The sequence below is a fragment of the Hevea brasiliensis genome, chromosome 6 (genome assembly GCF_030052815.1).
Source record: "Hevea brasiliensis isolate MT/VB/25A 57/8 chromosome 6, ASM3005281v1, whole genome shotgun sequence".
NCBI classification, from domain to species: domain Eukaryota; kingdom Viridiplantae; phylum Streptophyta; class Magnoliopsida; order Malpighiales; family Euphorbiaceae; genus Hevea; species Hevea brasiliensis.
Genome location: NC_079498.1, coordinates 24,948,183 through 24,970,343, shown reverse-complemented (window position 1 = coordinate 24,970,343; position 22,161 = coordinate 24,948,183). Strand labels below are relative to the sequence as shown.

Genomic DNA, 22,161 nt, shown 5'->3' with positions numbered 1-22,161 from the left:
CACACCTCTTTTGGGTTCCAACTTCAACAAAACGCAAAGAAAGGAAGAAGAACACTTATAGATGAACACTTACTTGATTGAGGAAGTCAAATGCTCTGATACTACTTGATGAAAGCCTAGTTGAATTGCTAAGGAAGGGTATGTTAGATTCAGCCAAGCATGAAGGATCTATTCAAACAACCAAGATTAACTTTAGTAACTCAAACACGCTTAAACATTAACGAACAAAACACAACACAACACTAATTTAGTGGAGAGAAACCTTGAATATATTAACTAACAAAAACATATTACAAAGAGTCAAAGCACTTAAAACAAAATGACAACTTGTGCCAAGTAATCTTAAGTATATGCTTAAGACAATACAAGTGACAAACTAGTATTGAATCTAAGTTCTAGGTGAAACTTAGCAAAGAATATAATCTCACTTTAGAGTATTTGAGCTTAAGCTCTTACAAACTCTCTCTAATGGAGTTCTCAAAATATTAAGCCTGATCTGAAAATGACAAAATAAAGAAGAAAGAGTTTATATGGCTGTTTGGCCAAGCATGGCAATGGCTAATGGTCCATGCTTGGCTGGTTATCACACAACACCTTTCCTTAAAAGTTTGAATGACTCCAAAGTCAGATTTTGATGCATGCATTTTAGATCATCATTTAGGTGTAATTTTTGCACATAATTTACCCTTGTTCATAGCCATTATTATAGATATTAGTATATATTTAGTCAATTTTGCAATTTTCACTTTTCTTAGTTTAATTTTTGGAATTTATTTGTTTTGTAGGGTAAATTTGGAGAAATTTGATGTATTTTTTATCAGAGTAGCCATTTGGAGGAGATTAAAGTCGAATTGCAAAAATTTTGAAGTTGAGTAAAAAAATGGCCGAAAGCGACACAACTTGCAGCACAACCGAATTAGCTTATGTCGCAGGTTGTGTCGATTGTCAGATATTCACGCCGAGAGCAACACAACCCGCAACACAACCCACGATACAACTGACTCGGCTTATGTCATTTTTACTGGAAATAATTGACGTGGCATTTCCGTTACTCCAGCTTTTTACCTCACTTTCTCTGGAACCTCCCCCCTTTTACCCATTCTAGGGCAGACCCTTAGCCTATATAAAGCCTCATTTTATCATTTTCTTTCCATAGAGAGCAAGAGAGGCATTTTTGGCAAGATTAGAAAGAGAAGGAGGGAGCACTTTCTGCATTTTTTCCAAAGAACTGCAGAACTTGTTTTCAAGACTTTTCTCGCAGCAGATTCTCACGCATATGTCTGGGTTTTTCTACCCCTTAGCTTACACTTCCATTATTTCTTCATTTATACATTTGGGTTTGTCTTTAAACAATGATTTGTGAGTAGTTGATTGAGATTCTAGAGATGGGTTTGTAAATATTGATTTATATTGTGGTTTTGAACTGATTTAGCCATTTAAATGGGATTTGTTACATTTTGATTTATTGCTTGTGAGCTTGTTGCCTTGCTTGATGAATGGGCCCTCATTAAGTTAAGCTTTAATCCTTAATAGATGGACTGAAAAGTGAATATTAGGGATAGATAATCTTGCAATAAACTTTATTTTCTTGGTGTTAGAGATAAGCTAAGAAGATTAAGGGGAACTTTCCAAAAATCAATTAGAGCTTTAAATGGGTTTTTGTTAGGTTTGAAATACCGTGAAAACAGGGTTTGATTTAATGAAAACCAACTTTGAAATGCTTGAAAAAGGTTTCAAAAATTTAAGAATTGATTTCCCTCAAAATTGCAATTCTCATGTGTTTGGCTAAATTAGGGATAAACCACATGCAAACAATATTGAAAAATCCAATCTCTAGAATCACTTTATTTTTTATTGAATTTAGATTTAATTCCTCTCAAATTTCATAAATAGAAATTTCAAATTAATTTTTGGTAATCTAGTTTAATTAATTTTAGTTAATTGTTTGATTTAGTTTTAATTCCTCAAATACCAATTTTAATTCCAAATTTCATTTTACATCTTTAATTTTTGTCATTTTAATTAGCTTACACTTTTATTTCCAATTTAAGCACAATTCCCTATGGGATCGATATCATTTTTTTAAAACTATACTACTGTGACCCGTGCACTTGCGGACACACCGTATCAAGTTTTTGGCGCCGTTGCCGGGGAATTGTTTGTTTTTAAATTGGATTTTAATTGTTTTAAGCTAATTAGAATTTTTATTTTCTTTTATTTTCACTATTATTCCTTGTGTTTTTCAGGTACTTTTCTTGTTTATGAGACGATCGAAAAGCACAAGTGATACTGAATTATTGTTCAATCCTGAAATTGAAAAATTCTGTCGAGCCAACAAAAAGGAATTCAAGAGAAGAAAAGAAGCAGAAAAAGAAGAACAACAAAGATTTGAGCAAGAGGTGACAATAGAAAATATGGAGAATCAAAATAGAGCTATTGGTGGAGATAATGGAGGAAATGAGCAAAACGGGCAAAATGCAGTTGCTAATCAAAATGATCCTCAGAGAAGATCCATGTTGGATTATGCTTTTCCTAGATGTGCAGATGTGAGAGATAACAGACCTATCATTGGAGCTAATCAATTTGAGTTAAAGACTGGTCTTATTCAAATGGTTCAGAATTCACAATTTGGAGGTAGTCCACTTGAAAATCCTCATTCTCATTTAAAGAAATTTTTGATGATATGTGGTACATAAAAACAACCTGGAGTTTCAGATGAAGTGATTCGACTCACCTTATTTCCATTCTCTCTTCGGGATTCAGCGTTGGAGTGGTATGACTCACTTCCACAAGCTATTATAGCTACTTGGGAGCAGCTATCTCAAGCTTTTCTATCTCAATTTTTCCCACCTGGGAAGACCACTCATTTGAGGAATTTGATGGTAGCTTTTAAACCAAGAGATGATGAAACTTTGTATGAATCTTGGATGAGATTTAAGGAGCTTGAAAGGCAATGTCCTCATCATGAAATACCCAAATGGATGATTGTTCAGAATTTCTACACCAAAGTTACTCCAGCCATAAGAAACACAATTGATTCACAAGTAGGAGGAGATTTCATGAGAATGACAAGTGAAGAATGCTATGATTTATTAGAGAAGATTGCTCATAATACCCATTTGTGGGGAAATCCTAGAGCACTTGAGCCAAAGAAGGCTGGGATTTATGAACTTGACTCAGTTAGCTACATGAATGCAAGATTTGATCAGTTGACTCAGCTTCTTAGTGATTTCTGCACAAAGGCAACAACCTCAACTCCTACAACTGTACAACAAGTTGCCTTCACAGATGGAACCCAAAGTTGTGGAGTTGATTACTCTTCTTATGGTGATGATTATTTGCAGGAGCAAGCTGCTTATGCAGGAGGTTATCAACAGAAACCTATGGGAAATACTTACTCTAATGTGAACAACTCAACATGGAGACCACAAGCAACTTTTGCTCAACAAGGCCAAAGCTCAAATTATGCTCATAACCAACAGTTTATGCAGCAAAATAGGCCTCAATTTCAGCCTCAATTTCAGCCCACAAGGCAGCCACAACCTGGATATCAAGCAAGAGCACAACAATCCCTTTCACCTCATGAACCGAAGCCAACCTTGGAAAGCATGATGGAGAAATTTTTTGCTGAACAAAGCAAGATGAATAGCAAATTGGAGGAAGAAATGCAACACATGAGACAAACCATGGATCAATTACAAGTCCACAACCGCATGTTGGAGACTCAATTGGCGCAACAAGCAAGCTCATCGGGAAGCAATTCCTATGGGAAACTACCTAGCCAACCACAAAACCCTCATGAACAATGTAAGGTTGTAACCTTGAGAAGTGGTAAAAAAGTTGGTCAAGAGAGTGAAAACAAGAGAGAAGAAAAAGAGAGCACAAAAGAAGAAAATTCAGTTGAGAGCAAGAAAAATGAAAAAGAAGAAGAAAGCAAAAGTGAGCAAGATGAGGGAGAGAAACCATACATCCCACCTGAACCTTACAAGCCCACCCTTCCCTACCCTCAAAGATTCATCAAGCATAAACTAGACAAACAATTTGGCAAATTCCTTGAAGTGCTAAAGAAGTTGTATATCAATGTGCCATTCACTGAGGCACTATCCCAAATGCCAAGTTATGCCAAGTTTTGAAGGAGATTCTTTCCAACAAGAGAAGGCTAGAAGATTATGACACCATCAACTTGGGAGAGCAATGCAGTGCTATAATCCAGAAGAAGTTACCTCCCAAACTCAAAGATCCGGGTGTGTTTTCCATTCCTTGTCATATTGGTGATAATTGTGTGGCAAATGCTTTATGTGACCTTGGAGCTAGCGTCAGCCTAATGCCTCTTTCAATATATGAGAAGTTGAATATGGGAGAGTTGAAGCCCACAAATATGTATCTTTCATTGGCTGACCGTTCAATTAAGTATCCAGAAGGCATTCTAGAAAATGTGCCTATCAAGGTTGGGAAATTCTACATTCCGGTGGACTTTGTCATTCTAGATATGGAAGAAGACACAAAAGTTCCTATCTTATTGGGAAGACCCTTTTTGGCAACAGCTGGTGCATTAATTGATGTGAAGGGTGAGAAGTTGACACTTAGAGTTGGAGATGATCAAATGATTTTCAACATCAATCCAGCCATGAAAAGGGAACATGAAGAAGTTGAGTCTTGTTTGCGGGTAGACATTATTGATGAGATTGTTCAAGAGCATTTCAGAAAAAGCTATCCACAGGACCCTCTTGAAAATTGCTTAGTCCATGGTGGAAGCATTGATGATGACAATCACAACATAACTGCTTTTGCACAACACTTGGAGAGCTCTCCACCACATCCTGAGGCCACAATTTTTCAACTTGAAGAAGTGAAAACTTTGGAGATTAAACAACCATCATTAAAGGTAGAGGATGCCCCAAAGGTAGATCTTAAACCTCTTCCTTCCAACCTCAGGAATGCTTTTCTTGGACCGAATGAAACATATCCTGTTATAATTAATGCATGTTTGACTGATATTGAGATTGACAAATTGTTAAGAGTTTTGAGAGAATATAGAAGAGTTTTGGGTTATGCAATTGATGATATAAAGGGAATTAGTCCAACAGTTTGTATGCATAGGATTTTCCTTGAGCCAAATAGACTTCCATTGAACACCAAAGAAGATTGAATCCTACAATGAAGGATGTTGTGAAAAAGGAAATCCTAAAATTACTAGCTGCTGGAATTATTTACCCTATTTCTGACAGTGAGTGGGTTAGTCCTGTGCACGTTGTACCAAAAAAGGGTGGGGTGACAGTTGTTAAAAATGAGAATAATGAATTGATACCCACTAGAACTGTTACTGGTTGGAGAATGTGCATAGACTATAGGAAGTTGAACAATGCCACAAGAAAAGACCACTTTCCCCTTCCTTTTATGGATCAAATGTTAGAGAGATTAGCCAAGCATTCATTCTTTTGTTACTTAGATGGATATTCTGGTTTCTTTCAAATTCCAATACATCCTGATGACCAAGAGAAAACTACCTTTACATGTCCCTATGGCACCTTTGCCTATCGAAGGATGCCATTCGGATTGTGTAATGCGCCTGGCACATTTCAAAGGTGCATGATGGCCATTTTTTCTGATTTTATTGAAGAAATTATGGAGGTCTTCATGGATGACTTTTCAGTATATGGCACTAATTTTGATTCATGCTTGACTAATTTGTCTAAAATCTTGCAGAGGTGTGCTGATAATGATTTGGTGTTGAATTGGGAGAAATGCCACTTTATGGTCCAAGAGGGAATCGTTTTAGGGCATTTAATCTCCAATAGGGGAATTGAAGTGGATAGAGCCAAAATAGAAATTATTGAGAAAATGCCACCTCCAACCACTGTCAAAGGAGTGCGGAGTTTCCTTGGACATGCCGGGTTTTACCGGCGATTTATTCAGGATTTTTCTAAACTTGCTAAACCTTTAACAAATCTTTTGAATCATGATGTTAAATTTGATTTTAATCAAGATTGTATGGTTGCTTTTTGCAGGTTGAAGACGGCCTTAACAACAGCTCCTATCATGCAACCCCCGGATTGGACTTTGCCATTCGAAATCATGTGTGATGCAAGCGAGTTTGCTATTGGAGCTGTCCTTGGCCAGCGAAAAGATAGAAAACCTTATGCCATTTACTATGCAAGCCGAACCCTTGATGAAGCTCAAGTTAATTATGCCACAACTGAAAAGGAGTTCCTTGCGGTAGTATTTGCACTCAATAAATTTCGTTCTTATTTGGTCAACTCAAAGGTAATAGTTTTCACTGATCATGCAGCAATAAGGTATTTAATGAGCAAGAAAGAAGCTAAATCTAGGTTGATTAGATGGATTTTATTACTTCAAGAATTTGATTTGGAAATAAGAGATAAAAAGGGTGTTGAGAATGTGGTGGCTGACCACCTTTCTAGGATAAAAACTGAAAATAAAGATGATGAAATTGTGCCAATTGATGAGTTTTTCATGAATGAGCAGTTGCATGTGTTGAATTCTACACTTCCATGGTTTGCTGATATTGTGAACTTCTTGTCTTGTGGTGTCTTGCCACCTGATTTATCTTGGCAGCAAAAGAAAAGATTCTTGCATGATGTGAAATTTTATTCTTGGGAAGAACCTCTTTTGTTTAGGAGATGTAATGATGGAATAATTAGGAGATGTATACCAGAGGAAGAAATGCATGATGTTATTTACCATTGTCATTCCTCTGAATATGGTGGTCATTTTAGTGTCTCAAAAACTGTTGAAAAAGTCTTGACATCAGGTTTCTATTAGCCTAAAATGTTTAAACATGTGAGAGACTTTGTAAGCAAATGTGATAGGTGCCAAAGGGTAGGCAACATTTCCAAGAGAGATGAGATGCCCCAACAGTCCATATTAGAAGTTGAATTGTTTGATGTGTGGGGAATTGATTTCATGGGGCCATTTCCATCTTCTTATGGGAATAAATATATCTTGGTAGGGGTGGATTATGTATCTAAATGGGTAGAAGCTATTGCTACACCTACCAATGATGCAAAAGTTGTGGTGAAATTTCTGAAAAAATTTGTATTGACCAGGTTTGGTGCCCCACGTGCCATAATCAGTGATGGTGGTAGCCATTTTTGCAACCACCAATTTGAAAATTGATGAGAAAATATGGGGTAAAGCATAGGATTGCCACACCATATCACCCTCAAACAAATGGCCAAGTAGAAATCACAAATAGAGAAATCAAGCAAATCTTGGAGAAAATCACAATAAGTCCAGAAAAGATTGGTCCCTTAAATTAGATGACACTCTTTGGGCATATAGAACAGCATTTAAAACCCCCATAGGAACTACACCTTATAGGTTAGTTTTTGGGAAATCATGCCATTTGCCCGTAGAGTTAGAACATAAAGCTTATTGGGCCATTAGAGCAATCAATTTTGATTTACAAGCTGCTGGACATAAAAGACTTTTGCAACTTGATGAATTAGAAGAATTGAGACTTGATGCTTATGAAAATGCTAGGATCTATAAAGAAAGAACTAAAAAATGGCATGATAAGCATATCAAGAAAAAGGACTTTAAAGAAGGAGATTTGGTTCTCTTATTCAATTCAAGGTTAAAATTTTTTTCAGGAAAATTAAAATCAAGGTGGTCCGGTCCATTCAAAATTGTGAAAGTTTTCCCTCATGGTGCTGTGGAACTTTTTGGTGAAAAATCAGGTAATTTCAAGGTAAATGGGCAAAGATTGAGGCACTATTCAGTTGGTGAGCCAATTGAGAAGATAGCAACTTGCTATCTCTCTCATTCTCCATAACATCTTGAGTGAGTATGGTCAAGCTAAAGACCTAAACTTAGCATTTTTGTGCATAACTCATAATTTTTTTTTTATTGATTCTTTATTTCTTTCATATATATGTTTGTTTTAAGCTTTTCTATACTCCTTATTCAGAGTTTAACATTGTTCTAATTTCCTTGTGCAGATGGGATGCAATGCATTGCAAGCAAATGAGCAATAAAAATTTTATTTTTAGCTTTAAATTTTAGCTTTAAATTTTAGGTTTTAAATTTGTTCACTTATAATTTTCATCTCTCTTTTGTTGAGTATTTGCTGGTTCATATTGCTGGATTCATTGCCCTTTTGGTTAATTTTAAGAGAAAATTTTTCCAAATTTTGACATCTTGGTTTAACAAGAAAATTATTTGAATATGGGTGTGTGAATTGGTGCTTTGAAAAATTATTTTGTGTGAGTATTTAATGAACGCAACAAGTTGAACAATTAGAATTCATGTTATAAAGGTTTAATCATTTGAAATCTAATTTGTTTCAATTTTTTTTTAGGTGCTATGAAATTTGGTCAAATTGGGCAGCAGATTACATAACCGGGTTTGCTTGTGTCGTCGCTTGTGTTCACTGGGCACCCTTTTGGGATAAAAACTCCCTTCACCAGAATGGGCCAGCAGCAAACCCAAAGCCCTAAAAACCGTACCCCACAAGCCCAAGCCCGAAATTAAACCTAAAACCCAACCAACTAAAACCCAAAGCCTATACCCAAGCCCACAACCCAAACCTAAAGCCCCTAACCCGATAGCCCATTATCTTCATCTTCCTCTCGACATCGGCCCCGACACAACCATCCCATCCCTGCCGTAACCTTCATCTTCACCGTCGCCCTTACCGGCCGCCATTCTTCCCATATTTCTCTTTCTCCGATCAAGACCCTCCATTTCGCCATGTCCGACTCTCCATTATCATTCGAAGACTCACCTCCCCACTCTTCACAACCACCGCAGCCCCAAGGCACCCCACCCATGCACGCCGACCCATCGCCGGCCCATTCTGCTGACGCTCCGATCGCCACCTTCAAGAAGAAAAAGGCGAAAAGTATCAAACCTCACAAATCGACGGGCGGCGTCAAGCGGAAACAACCCGAACCGGCCACACAACAACCCCTAATCCCGCCTCCAATGCCCGCCGCGCCTGCTGACCGACGTGGCATTCCGAAATTAGCGGTCAAGCGCCCCGGTACATCTAAAGGTAACCTCGCATTCCCCTCCTCTTTGCCTACTGCTACACACTGGGTATTACCTTCTGCCGATATGAAGAAAAATAAGGCAAGAGTTGTAGCCCGACAAATGGTTCAAACTCGGTATTTGGATGTGTCTACACTTAAAACCTTGAAGATTTATGATGAAATGCAAACTCTGTTAGATGCTTTAGGTTGGGTGCGATTTGCACATAAACAGGAACTGGTCTACCCCATTTTAGTGCAGGAATTTATGGCCTCCCTGTCCACTAATGAGCATAAAATTGCCTTGGACAATGACTTGACGATCCATTTTAGATGCCTTGGTCAAGATAGGGTGCTGTCTATGGATAATTTTCACCATATATTTGGCTTTCCACCTGATGGTCTGTTCAAAATACCCACTAACCAATGGGACTATAATGCGTGTGAATTTTGGAAGCGAATTGCACCTTCAGCAGGTACCTTCAAACCAGGACACAGTAAGGCCTCCAAGATTGAGAATCATGCCTTGAGATTGCTTCAGCGACTAATCGCAAATACAATTTTAGGCAGAGGATCTAGTGTCGGCACAATGTCACAGTATGATCTATTCTTTTTGTGGTGTGCAAAAACTGGCAAAAAAGCTTCCCCTGGTTATTATTTCTGCCGCCATGTGATCCGCCAGACCACTAGAGGTACTGGTAGCATTGTCTTTGGAGGTTTGGTCACACCCATTGCACATTATTTTGGCTTTAATCCTCAAATGCACAAGTGTCCTGCTCTTCCAACTGGTTTGTTATTTTTGGATGGACCTCATCTAGCCAACCAAAAATTTTGTATCAAAAATGAAGCTACCAAGCAGTATGAGATTCCTGCACTAACAGACAAACCACCTGGTTCTCCCACTGCCATTAGTTCCTCCTCAGCATCTGAGCGACCATTTGTGCAGCCTTCTACACAACCTTCAAGCCGAGCTCCACCAGCCGCTCAACCTGCTTCATCAACAGCTTCTGGACCATCCATAGCAACTCTTTTGACATTCATGGAGAATCTCAGTGATGAGATCTATTCTTTTCGGCAAATGACGGATGTCAATTTTCAGACACTACGAGATTTAGCTGACATATATTTGGATCGAAGTGCTGAAATGCAAGACGAATTGAAAGTCATGCGAGCTAAGCTGGAGAAGATCGAAACAAACCAGGCACTGATTTTGAACATTATCTCTCCACAGCAGCCACCACAAGCACCACCACCTCCACAAGATGGCAAGGGCAAAGGACTTCTCGTGCCCGACTGACCAGCTTTTATTCTCCATTTACATTTCATGTCTTTAATTTCATTGCTTAATTACTTCATATTTTGAACTTATTTTGCTTGTGTTGTTTTTATTTTACTTAAACCATTTACTTATTCAGTTTTTTTTAGTTCCTCATAAAATACATTTTTCTTTTATGTTTTTAGTACATTGCTCACTTGCTTTTATGTGCTACTTCGAATTTACACTTGATGGTTACATTTTTGAGCTTAACTTCCTATTTTAACTTTTTGAGTTTAATTGATTTAATGGATTCCATTGCACTGTTTCTTTTGCAATGAGTGCAGCAGCTGTCCAAATTTTATTTAATTAAATTGGCTGCACTTCAATGAGGTAACAATTCTCATCTCAGCTTGTGTCACTTTCAACACAAGTTGTGCTATCGCTTATGCAACAAGGTAATAATTCTTTATGCACATATGAGCTACCCATTTTCTGCACATATAACCCAATTATCCCATTTCTTGTACTCTTTTAACATTGAGGACAATGTTCATTCTGAGTATGGGGGAGAGGGTAAATTTTTTGCAAAAATTACTTTTTCTTTTTTTTCATTTGCATTTAGCGACACACTCATTACTTCATACTTGTACATATTCACATACATACACTTGCATATAGCTTCATATACTTAGTTATGCATACTTAGTTGCATATAGGTTGACTATACATTTATACACTCAAGCATTTTATTCATTCATTTAAAATTTTTGGATTTTTAAACCAGTCTTTGAATTCCATAAGCCACTTATTCAAGCAATCCAACTTGCCTTTAGATGGTTAGTGGAATGAAAGTTCCAGCTGGGTACAAAGTTTTAAGCATTATTCTTTCTCTTACTTATTAGCTGAAAATTAATATATCTATCTAGGTATGCAGATTCTGATTAGTTATTTTGAGTTTTGAGTGTCTGGATAAGCCTTTAAGGAAGAAAATGGTCCTTGTCGTCTCACCATTCCTAGAACAAGCATCTTAGATCTTTCAAAGCGAAATTTTTAACTTGCATTTGATAAGAATATGATTTAGGCATTCCTTCATATTTTAAACCTCACATTTAGCCTTAACCTCCCTTAATTTCATTTCAACCCTTGCAAACCCCCTTGAACCTTAATTCCCTAATTTCTTTGGAACCCAAATCATTTACCTAGCCATTAAACCTAAACACTACCACCTATTATGAGAATAATATTTTAGCAATTAAGTGCATAAAAAAATAAAATAAATAATGATATATATATAAAAAAAAACTTGGAGGATTGAAACATCTTGAAAAGTGCTAGAGTAATTGTGAAAAGTTGATAAAAAAAAATAGTCACAAAAATATCCCAAAGGTAATTTTGGGTGTGACGTGAAATAGGGACACATACAAAATAAAAAAAAAATATATTATAAAAGTAGTCCCTTTATTGTGTTAGCACTTAAGATTCATTGTGAATTTCTTTCCTCTTCATAAAAAAAATTACTATTAAAAAAAAAAAAAAGAAAAAAAAATGGATCACTTTGAGTTTCATGGTTAATATTATTCTCATATTTTGTTTACCTTATTCCCTTTCTTTGTTAACCACAATCTTACCCTATTTGACCCCATTACAACCCTTAAAAAGACCTAATGATTCTTTGAAAAATGCTTGTTACATTAGTAGAGTTAGATCTTTTATGCTTGCATATGGGTTTGGCAATATAATCTTCCATACATTACTCACCATCTATTTGAGACACATTGGCTATCTATTTCATTTAGGTTTGTTTTGGCACAATTGACTCTTGTAGCTGGTTGGTATTTGTTGCTTGGGTTGATTGGTTAATTCTTAGCTATTCTGTAATTGTTGAGAGTGCTTGCTTCATTCTTTGTGCTTTTGCTGGTGGGAACTTGGAATGTTGGTGGCTAGAGGTAAGTTGGTAGTTTGGATTAGTGAATTTTGTGTTTTCAAAGACTGATTCTATTCCCTTCCAAATGAGTTTTAATGAAATTTTGCTTGGGGACAAGCAAGAGTTTGAGTATGGGGGAATTTGATGCATGCATTTTAGATCATCATTTAGGTGTAATTTTTGCACATAATTTACCCTTGTTCATAGCCATTATTATAGATATTAGTATATATTTAGTCAATTCTGCAATTTTCACTTTTCTTAGTTTAATTTTTGGAATTTATTTGTTTTGTAGGGTAAATTTGGAGAAATTTGATGTATTTTTTATCAGAGTAGCCATTTGGAGGAGATTAAAGTCGAATTGCAAAAATTTTGAAGTTGAGTAAAAAAATGGCCGAAAGCGACACAACTTGCAACACAACCGAATTAGCTTATGTCGCAGGTTGTGTCGATCGTCAGATATTCACGCCGAGAGCGACACAACCTGCAACACAACCCACGACACAACCGACTTATGTCATGTCATTTTATCGAAATAATTGACGTGGCATTTCCGTTACTCTAGCTTTTTACCTCACTTTCTCTGGAACCTTCCCCCTTTTACCCATTCTAGGGCAGACCCTTAGCCTATATAAAGCCTCATTTTATCATTTTCTTTCCATAGAGAGCAAGAGAGGCATTTTTGGCAAGATTAGAAAGAGAAGGAGGGAGCACTTTCTGCATTTTTTTCAGCACTTTCATGCATATTCTCACATATTTCCGGGTTTTTCTACCCTTAGCTTACACTTCCATTATTTCTTCATTTATACATTTGGGTTTGTCTTTAAACAATGATTTGTGAGTAGTTGATTGAGATTCTAGAGATGGGTTTGTAAATATTGATTTGTATTGTGGTTTTGAACTGATTTAGCCATTTAAATGGGATTTGTTACATTTTGATTTATTGCTTGTGAGCTTGTTGCCTTGCTTGATGAATGGGCCCTCATTAAGTTAAGCTTTAATCCTTAATAGATGTACTGAAAAGTGAATATTAGGGATAGATAATCTTGCAATAAACTTTATTTTCTTGGTGTTAGAGATAAGCTAAGAAGATTAAGGGGAACTTTCCAAAAATCAATTAGAGCTTTAAATGGGTTTTTGTTAGGTTTGAAATACCGTGAAAACAGGGTTTGATTTAATGAAAACCAACTTTGAAATGCTTGAAAAAGGTTTCAAAAATTTAAGAATTAATTTCCCTCAAAATTGCAATTCTCATGTGTTTGGCTAAATTAGGGATAAACCACATGCAAACAATATTGAAAAATCCAATCTCTAGAATCACTTTATTTTTTATTGAATTTAGATTTAATTCCTCTCAAATTTCATAAATAGAAATTTCAAATTAATTTTTGGTAATTTAGTTTAATTAATTTTAGTTAATTGTTTGATTTAGTTTTAATTCCTCAAATACCAATTTTAATTCCAAATTTCATTTTACATCTTTAATTTTTGTCATTTTAATTAGCTTACACTTTTATTTCCAATTTAAGCACAATTCCCTGTGGGATCGATATCATTTTTTTAAAACTATACTACTGTGACCCGTGCACTTGCGGACACACCGTATCAGATTTCTTCTCCCAAAGTCTGTCATTGTCTTGTAACCAGATTTGAAAAATTAGCTTTTATTAAAAATGCAAAAAGTTTGAATAATGACATTTCCCACTCATCACTTGTATAATGGATAATGACTTGAATCAAAGTGGTAGGTGAGCATGCCAACACATCATCCACATATGCTGCTACCTAATTCAAGCTGCCATGTCACCATCCACATGGCATGTCAAGTTAGCAAGCCTCCAAATAGCTACCTCCCAATTCAGCCAAACTAGCATCACCTTGAATATGTATTTATAATATTGTAAAGCACTCCAATTGACTCTCCATAGTGTTGGCCGAATGTTTTAGGGCTTTTTGCTCCATGATTAGTGCTTGTAAAGCTTTGGCTCTTAACCTTGTTATGGCTCCTTTGAATTATAGTGCCTCAATGTCCACCATGATGTCCTCATCATGTACGGTTGAATTTCATGAGTTCTGTAAGAATGAAGGAATTGTCAGACACCGCAATGTCAGAAAAATGCCACAACAAAAGCATACTATTGTGTAGAATTTCCATAATTAAGCAGTAAAACCACCCAAATTAGGAAAAACAGCAAAACTTAATAAAAATAATTTCCATTACAATTGGTCATTTTGACAATTGTGGTCCGATGAATGTGAAAGCAAGCCATGATGCTAATACATTACATTTATTGATGGTTTTTCTAAATTTCAATATATATATATATATATATATATATATATATATATATATATATATATATATATATATATATATAAGAAATTGTAAACTTTTATTAGGTGTCTTTTCTTTTCTTTCTTATTTCAATTGGTTGAATCTTTCAATTTTTATCTTTGACTTTTGTTGCAATATCAAATATTAAAATTTTATCTCATTCTAATTGTTTATTATTTTTAAATATTAAATGATTACATTCATCTTAGTTGCTATATTATTTCTAAAAGAAAAAATATAAAAAAAATAAATAATAATTATAATGAATTAGGGAATTAAGATATCCATATTTTTCAGTTTAGCCTATTGATCACAACTATAATTTTTTTTTTTTTGCCAGACTATATATGAAGATATTTTACATATGTGAGAAATGAAAATAATTAAATAACTTTTACAATAATTCATATATAACAAATTTGTTTAATATATATATGCTGAATTCATGCAAAAACAATGATTTTGGGAATATAATCATAATTTTTTTTTCTCTTATACAAGCTTTATTTTATTTTATTTTTTTATGAAATTATCAATCAATCTGTCAATAGATCTGATTTGAGTGACAGGCTATAATAAAATTTATCAGCTTATAAGTGGTATATTAACATTTTTTTCCTAAATGACTCAAAAATATGTAAACGCTTTGTATAGAATTTAAACTCCAAATCCTTTAAATTTTAGGATTGCCATAATTATTATTACCGCATTACTTTTATATTTTTTATATTTAGTTATTGAGTTATAGGAGCATTTTTATTTAATATGTATTTCATTTTATTGTTTTTAATATTGTTTTTATGCTTGTTTTTTCAATATTATTTGTTAAACTTTCATTACTGAATTTATTTAATATTTACGTAAAAAATATTTTAATAAAACTAATAAAACTAGCTAACTTAAACTGGTAATATCGATTAGTTCTTATTAATCCTATCTGAAAACAGGAAAGCATAACCATGTATGGGTTATGCAACCAGGTGCTCAATCACAGAAAAGAATAAAAAGCAGGGAGGAAATAGAAGAAAGGGAAGGATAGAAAGGAAAGGAAGAGTTAGAGAAGGGAAGAAACACAGGAGAAAAGGAAGATATTTCCCTTTTAAGAGGAAAATTAAAGGAGTGAAAATTTGAATTTTACATCTGATAAATAAGTGATATGGGCCTAATCACTGAATCATGCCAAGTTAGAAGTAACAGAAATGAAGAGCTTTTATTGATTAAAAATTCTGGAATGACATAACAGAGCTATTCCAGCTCTATAATTATATTCCCTGTTCTGCCAAAATTCTGGAATGACACTTTTCCCTGTGTTCATACCAGACTTTTCCTTGCGTTCACACCTATCATTCAACTCATTATTTTTCCTATTTTTATGCTTTCTCCCGTATGTGACAAACAAAACCATAAGCCATCATACCCATGTAGACGATGGATAAGAGTACCCTAGGAAGCTTTATTGATTAGAACCATCCACTTAAAATAAAAAGTAAATTATATGGAGGGTTATTTAACTTAAAGCGGTGTAATAATAAAATATATAAATTTTAATTTTAATATAAAATTTTATAATTTTTAATTTAAATAATATAAATTTTATAAAATTTTTTTTATATTATTTTTATTGATGATATTTATTAAATTAAAAAATTATATTTTTATTAATTTAATACTTATTAAATATTTTAATTAATTAGAAATAATATTTTATAATTAATTTTTCTAATTTTTTTCTCTTTTGTTCTCCTTTTACCCATAGCCTTGACAATTTAAAATTATTCAGATAAACATTTCAGTAATTCAGAACCTATTTGATCAAATCTATTACTTCATGAAAATATATTTTTTTTTTAATTTCATAAGAAATTTGCTATTAAATTTATATACCTTCTTATTATTATTACATAACTCTAAGTTAAAGTTAAAAAAAAAAATTGCACACCATGTATTAGGGTGAATTTACACATTTTGACATGGAATTGAATATTTTTAAATATTTAACTCAATTAAATTTTATTAAAATGAATTTAAATAATATATATTTTAATTTGAAATCGATTTAAATTTAAGAATAATATCTGTATTAAATTCTGATATATAAATGAATTTTAATTGAATTAGAAACAAATTTAAATATTAAAATAATTAATCAATTCGAAATTTAAATAGAATTATTTTCGCGGATGCTTTGCATTCTTAGTTCTTATAAAGTGTGCGTCGTTCAAATCCATGTTGCTTTTGAAATTTTTATTTTATTTGAAAATAAAAATTTTAGAACTAATTGACAAATTAAATTTCAAAAGCATCGTATGAGCTTTATTCCACTTTCAATAGTTCATACGTCTTTAGAGTCATCAAGTCAAGCTATCTTTAATAGACTTGACCAAGTTATAAATAAATAAATAAATAAATATATATATATATATATATATATATATATATATATATATATATAAATGATACTTTAAATTATGTAATAATAAAATACATAAATTTTAATTTTAACATAAAATTTTATAATTTTTAATTTAAATAAAATCAAATTTCTATAACCTTCAGTAATATATTTTTATGTTATTTTTGCTAATATGACATTTATCAAATTAAAAAATTATATTTTTTTATTAATTTGATACTTATTAAATATTTTATTTAATTAAAAATAATATTTTATAATTGATTTTTTCTAAATTTTCTCTCTTTTATTCTTCCCTTAGCCACAGCCTCAATAATCTAAATTGCACATGTGGATATTTTAGTAATTCAAAATCTATTTGATAAAAAAAAATAAATTATATATATGGTAATAATAAAATATATAAATTTTAATTTTAACATAAAATCTTATAATTTTTAATTTAAATAATATAAAATTCGTGTAACCTTTAGTAGTATGTTTTTATATTATTTTTGCATGCATGACATTTATCAAATTAAAAAATTATATTTTTTTATTAATTTGATACTTATTAAATATTTTGTTTAAATAAAAATAATATTTTATAATTGATTTTCTCTAGTTTTTCTCTCTCTTATTCTCCATTTACCCACAGCCTTGACAATCTAAAATTGTACAAATCGATATTTCAGTAATTTAGAACCTACTTATCAAAGCTACTAGTTCATGAAAATATATTCATAAGAAATTTGCTATTGAAAGTGAGTTTATGTTACTTAAATTAAGGATTAGATGACTTTGTGTTTTATATATAAATTTATATACCTTATTATTACATAACTCTAAGTTAAAGTAAAAAAAAAAAAAATTGCACAATATATATGAGGCTGAATTCACACATTTTGACATGGAATTGAATATTTTTAAATTTAAATATTAAAATAATTAATCAATTCGAAATTTAAATAGAATTATTTTTGCGGATGCTTTGCATTCTTAATTCTTATAAAGTGTGCGTCGTTCAAATGCATATTGCTTTTAAATTTTTATTTTATTTGAAAATTGACAAATTAAATTTCTAAAGCATCGTATGAGCCTCCAATGGTTCATATGTCTTTAGAGTCATCAAGTCAAGCTATCTCGAATAGACTTGACCAAGTTATGCCCCACTAGTAAACCCTATGTTCCAAGTTTTGGGTGTCACTCACCCAAATGAAATGACTATATATATATACTCGTTATTAATTTAAATTTAATTTATTAATTCTAAATAAAATTAGATTGTATTTTTTTAACTATCTTACTTGATTTTACTATTTATATAATTTATGATTTCTTTAGTTTCATAACTTATATATATTTATAATTCATTTTCTTGTATTATTATTATTTAATGCATGCTTTTATAAATAATGTTAATAATAACATATTATTAACTTATTTCAAAACCATTTTGTAATGGATGCTTTTTGTCTATTTAACAATTAAATATTAATGACCGTATACCACCTTCCCTAATTTTTGTGAAGTTTTGAAATTCTGAAAAGATACCTAATTCTTGCGAAGTGAAGAGTTTCTCATATGCTGAATAAATTAGAGATAGCAATAGTAGAAATTTCTTTTTTTTTTTTAAATTAATTAATAGTAAATTAATATTTAATTAAAATAAATATATAAATTATTATTTATTATTTTTATATAAAAATTAAAATATTGGTTTAGTTACCACTTACAAGGTTAAAATTTAATTTATAGCATCGAAAACAATTCAAAACCTTAAATGTTAAGGTTTAATAAATAATTATTTTCAAAAGTGATTGGTTTGACTCTCAATCTGTGTTGGAATCTCATATCGAAAGAATATGAAGTAAAAGAGCAATATATAAGTAGTTAAGTTACAAAATTGACTTAATTAGTCATCTTGATGTGTAAAGCAATCTAATCATTTATATAAACCTGAATTAAAATGAATTGATTATAATTTAATCAACACTCTCTCCGAATTTAACATGGTATCAGAGCCCGAACTGGATTGTGGGTTTTAGCCACCCATAAAGCTGTATAATTGGGCCCGTGTTGGGTTAAAAATAAAAAATACAAACTAATTGTCAAATGACAACTATGTGGTTGCACTTGAGGGGAGAGTATTGGAATTCCACATCGAAAGAATATGAAGTAAAAGGGTAATATGTAAGTGGTTAACTTACAACATTGACTTGACTAGTCATTTTGATGTGTAAAGCAATCTAATCACTTATATAAGTCTGGATTAAAATGAATTGATTATAATCTAACCAACACTCTCTCCGAATTTAACACAATATCAATGTTATAATAATAATAATAATAATAATACTTTTTTCAACACGTATGATGGCTTGTTCAACTTAAATTTCTCTTCTGATTACCATTTCTAAGTCTTTCTTTCTTTTCTTTTTCTTTTTAATTATTTTAGTCCTCCAACAATTGTTAAGAAGCACAGCCTATCAGCATAAGTTCGTAGTTAATAAAAAGGTAACTTACATTATACTCTTAAAATTTCACTTAATCAACAACTTACTTCTTGAAAATTAAATAAGCAAATCGCTCATTTTTATTTTATATTATTAAGAAAATAGCCCTTATCATTAATTTATAATAAAAAATTATATATGATATTTTTTTAAAATTTTCTTAATATAATATTTATCCATAAAAATAATAAATATAAAAAATTATTTTAACCATCATTATTTTAAATGTTTTTTTTTATCACACTGTACATATTTAATGGGTCTATGAATTATAAATTATAAAAATATCAAGAACTTAATTATTTCAATTGAAACCTAGGTTAATTAATGGTCAATTAATGGTATAGAGACTTTTTTTTTAAACCCAAAGTCTCCCTTCGTACATTTATATATACTAGTCTTTAAAGTAGTTGCCTTGCATGTGCATTAATTAAAGAAATAAGATATAATATTAAATGTTTATAGTTCATTATTAATAATATACTATATATGTTACATATTTAATTACATATAAACTTAAATAGAAATTATATAATATATCTAAATATATAAAAAAAATCTATATGTATAAAATTATTTTATTTCATTCCTTTATTTGATACTATTTGATATAGTTTTCAATTTAATTATTAATAAAAAGAACTAAAACCACATTAAAACTGTAAAATAAGTTCAGATTGATATGATTCAATTTTTATAATATTAATTTTTTTTAATTACAATTCGTATTAACTCGTTCAACTTTTTATTGATTTTATGAACTGTACACTCCCTAACTTCAACACAAAATAAAATAAAGAGCAAATAAAAAACTAATAACTCCGCAATATTAATTTTAGTAATAAACAAAATAATTATTTTTTTAGCAAAATTATAAAATAATTATTATAATACAGATATATAAGAAAATAAGTTAATTAAATTTAGGCGTAGTTGTCATCTACTGTTTTTGTTAGTATTAATTTTTTATTAAAATCAAATAAAATTCTTTTTCTTTAAATTTTACTTTGGTTATTTTTTAACATTAATATTTATCTTTGCTTGCTTTATTATTTATTTTATTTTTTTATAATTCATAATCATAAAAAAATTAAAAGGTTTAATTTTATTTATTCATAATTTTTATTATTATTACTATTTTGATTTTAATTATTATAAAACGTTCAATTTAATTTTTTTATTATATTTTATTACTTTTTAAATTTTTTACTCTATTTAGCATTGCTGATAATATAAATTTTTTATTTAATAAATTACAAGAGGTTAATAAGTAAGTAAAACGGAGTAAAACTTCTAATCGTAATGCATATATATATTAATATGATTTCAATACATAAATTATTGTATAAAAGAAATATACAATTTAGTATATTATAAAATTTTTATTTCTAAATATATTAAATAATATTAAAATTTTATTAATATTATAATAAAATTATAAAAAAAATTAAAAGTAATATTTTTTTTCTTTAGAATTATTTTTACGAATGGTTTCGTTTTTTGTTTTTGATACTTATAGTTATCCTTAGGTCAACTTTCGCACACTAAAACTGAAGATCTTAAGGATGCATTTGCCTATATAAGTTTGGTTAAAATAAAATTATATGTGTATATTTTTAGTTACTAAATTTTAATTTATTAAAATAAAATTTCTCGACTTTAACTTTATTTTAGAAAAAGTTTCCTTGTCCTATAATAGCAGGTTTCTAAGTAAAAAAGAAAAATTATTATTTTACCCTCCTTTTTAAAAAGAAAATCATTTTGCTCCTCTTTCCTTTTTCTCTCTACTTCTCTCTCATCTTCTTAATTTATTATGGCCTAATATTGATACTTATTTACCAATAAAATTATTTTATTTTTAATAAAATTACTATTAATTAATTTTATTAATAAAATTTTTATTAATTTATATTTTCATTTATTCTAAAAAGTGCCAATTAATTTCCTTGCCCTCTTTTAGTTTTTAAAAATAATTTTCTAAAATATACTTAAAATTAAACAATTGAATTCAATTAAATTTTAAAAAATAAATTAGTAATAAAAAATAATAACAAATAGAAAAATATAAATTAATAAATAATTTTATTAATTAATTCAATAAATAATAATTTTATTAAAAATAAAATAAATTTATTGATAAATAAATATCAATTAATTTAACATTAAGAAATTAAGAATGTCAGATAAAGGAAAAAGAGAAAAGAAAAATAAAGTAAAGTGTGTGATTTTCATTTTGAAAAAGGAGTGATAAAATAGTAATTTTTTTTTATTTGAAAATCTGCTATTGCAGATCATAGAGATTTTTTTTTTTTTTTAACAAAACTAAAGTTTAAAAATTTTATTTTAACAAAGTTGAATGATAATGATTGAATCAAAATAATCACTTAAGTGAAAAACGATTAGTGCAGTTATACCAAATTAAGAAGAACTCCATCCTTACTAATTGGACAAATCCTCTTGGGTGGAATGCTTTATATTCTTACTTCACATCTTAAGTAGATAGACAGATTTCCATTCTCAGCTATTTTATGGAGGTAAACGTTGTAAGTTGGTCGAAGTTTAGTCCCTTCCGACAAAAAGGAATAGGAAACTTGGAAAATTAAGAGCTCGATTGGGTTAACTGTTGAAGTGGTTGAATCGCAATCATCATATCCATTAATATAGAGATAAATCCCACTAAATATTTCATATCCATCTGAATTCATCACACTTGTAAACACTTTCCTGGCTCCTCAGCCCTCAATCA

The 22,161-nt window shown here is 30.9% G+C and overlaps 1 non-coding gene across 1 annotated transcript; it reads right to left on the bottom strand.

Annotated features, from left to right (window-relative positions):
- Window positions 1-2,864: 2,864 nt before the first annotated feature.
- LOC131181171 (small nucleolar RNA R71) lies at window positions 2,865-2,971 on the bottom strand. The gene has a single exon (XR_009149799.1). It is a non-coding gene; the product is annotated as a small nucleolar RNA R71 (small nucleolar RNA).
- Between the last annotated feature and the right edge of the window lie 19,190 nt (window positions 2,972-22,161).